The following is a 2,497-nucleotide window of genomic DNA, read 5'->3' on the forward strand; positions in this document are numbered from 1 at the left end:
AATGTAAGAAAAAGTAAATTCATTCAGCCCAAAAATGCTTATTAAGTGCCTATTAACTGCCAAATATTTTATTAAGTTCTGGAGGGAGGTAAAAAGGCGAAGGTGACATGGTCTTCTAATGGGGAAAAAGAATAAACATCCTCAGCAGAATATGTTGTAGGTAGTGCAACGACAGACAGCAGCCCAGGGAGACATGTGTATTCCTAGCAGGGTCATCTAAACTGGAAGTGATGCTCCTGGATGAGCATCCTAAAGAAAAGAGCTGATTAGGAGGAAAGGAGGATGAAAGGTGCTCCTGGCAGAAGCATGGAAGAGTTTGGTGATTTGGGAAACTGCAAATAGTTCATCAGTATAGTTGGAATATGGACTGGGAGTAGGGAGATGAGTCAGAGAAGGAAATAGAAAGGTAAGTAGGGGTCTCTCCTGATGGCCCTTGTGGCTGAACTAAGGAGTTTGGGATCCAACGTGAGGGCTGTGAGTGGCTGCTGATGAGTTTGAAGCAGAGGAGCAACATGATCAGATTTAAGTTTTAGAAAAATCACTCCAAAGCACTTCCAATGCTCTGGATTTAAATAACACTGAAAACAAAGGCAGAACCACCGTAGTAGAAGCCCATGTGCTACTCAAGAAGTATGCTCCCCACTTCTTAATTCTGTAACGTAAATGTCATGCTAAAATAATCCCAACGGTGCTGGGATAATGAAAAAAACATTTTAAACATAAAAGGTCTTTTACTGTGGGCTTCTTGACTTCTTAAAAAACAAAATTATACATCTTCAAAGATGATGAAAATGAAATTCTAGAATCCCTACACATGCTCCACATCTATGGTCTTAACACTGCATGCACCCCTAGTAATCACAGGTCTGACTGAAAATGACTTTAATAAATAAAAATTTTATTTAATGTAAAATGCTTCATCCTCCCGGGATTAGTGTAGAGCTATGTTTACACTGAACTCTATAAATGTTACTGACAATTTAAATTTTAAAATCTTAAAATTCTCAATTTTGTAAAATACTTAGTACTTCCTCACATATATGTCACATTGCCATTTTTAGGATGCTGATGGGAAATTTAATTTTTGAGAAATGATAAAAGAATTTAATGAACTGAATTATAATTAAAGGTATCTGCTGTATCATATATACAATGAAATATTAGATTAAAATGTCAGATATTGGTTATTGAAGCCTCTATTTCTTATGTGGTCAAACTGTCCAGACACATCATATAGAAAAGACATGCTCCAGCCAGAGCCCTGCTCTGAATTGCCCTGTTTCATGCTTGTACTTTGCCATTTATCTTTTGTCCCTTAATTTTTTTTTTCTTTTTTTTTCAGGGACCAGTGGAGGTGACGATGCTTTTAATTCTCCCTAGAGAGGCAACCCCGGGCACTGAGGCTTGGCCAGGGCGGCAAAGTGCCAGAGGGGCAAAGTGCCAGGGGGTGCAGCCCAACCCCTTGGGAGGTGGCCTTGAGGGCAGAGTTCCTGTGGGCTGCTGGAGGCGGCCAGTCTTGGGTGGGCCTCAGTAGCCGTCTTCGGCCCAGGTAACCTCGTAGTCAGGGTACCTGGCTTTGATCTTCTCAGTGGAGTGCTGGGCGTGACCATGTAACCCATGGTGTAGCCGTACATGTGGATCTTCTTGCCCTGGCTCTGGTGGGAGATGCACCCACCCCCCAGGCACTCGCAGTCATAGCCCTTCTGCATCTCGCCTGATAACTTGTCTGTAGATGTCGGAGTGGTACTCCACCCACTTGTAGCCGCCCACGATCTCTTTGCTCTCCCTGGCCAGGGCCCCGGAGGGCAGCACCACATGGACTCGAATCAGCACATACTTGAAGACGCTGTCACAGTCGATGTCTACGTCAGGGATCTGGGCGAGGTTCGCCGCTGCCATGTTCCCGGAGTGTGCTCGCCCCTGTGGCCCGCGGCCCTTCCTCACACGACCCGGGGTATCCCTTAATGTTGGCTTCCACTTGTGTAGTAGACACTGAGGTAATCTCTTCAACGTCTATCCCACCTCCTGACACCGTGCATCAGCCATTTGGTTTAAGGAACTGACCTAGACATGTGAGGCAGGCCCTGATAAGTCTGCCTCAATCAATACAATCTGATCCTTTTTTGCCTATAATTGGTCTAGGACCTAGTGCTTAAACCAATCAGCACATGGCATTCCTTTAGAAACAGAGTGGTTTAGGAATAGGCACATGACTGTTCCTAGGCCAATAAGACATGCTAAGAAGATTGTCTGGAGGCTTCTAGGAAAAGTTTCCTCGCTTATAAGTGAGTCATTAGAAGAGATGGCTTTTTTTTTTTAAACAAAGAAGCATGTAGCTTTAATTGTTACTACCACCCTATGACTATGAGAAAACCACTTTAGGATAGAACTGATGTTATCCTGGGTCCTTGATGATGTTGTTGAACTGAGTTTTAACCATACCTGAAGTCCAGTCTACCTCTGGACTTCCAGTTGTCCGAACCAGTAAATTTTCCTA

At 43.7% G+C, this 2,497-nt stretch overlaps 1 pseudogene across 1 annotated transcript; it reads right to left on the reverse strand.

Annotated features, from left to right (window-relative positions):
• Nucleotides 1–1,527: 1,527 nt before the first annotated feature.
• On the reverse strand, nt 1,528–2,017 carry LOC309815544 (14 kDa phosphohistidine phosphatase-like; annotated as a pseudogene). Its single transcript has one exon. The product of its transcript is annotated as a 14 kDa phosphohistidine phosphatase-like (transcript).
• Between the last annotated feature and the right edge of the window lie 480 nt (nt 2,018–2,497).

This window comes from Mesoplodon mirus (genome assembly GCF_964341445.2).
Source record: "Mesoplodon mirus genome assembly, chromosome: 14".
In the NCBI taxonomy this organism is placed as follows: Eukaryota; Metazoa; Chordata; class Mammalia; order Artiodactyla; family Ziphiidae; genus Mesoplodon; species Mesoplodon mirus.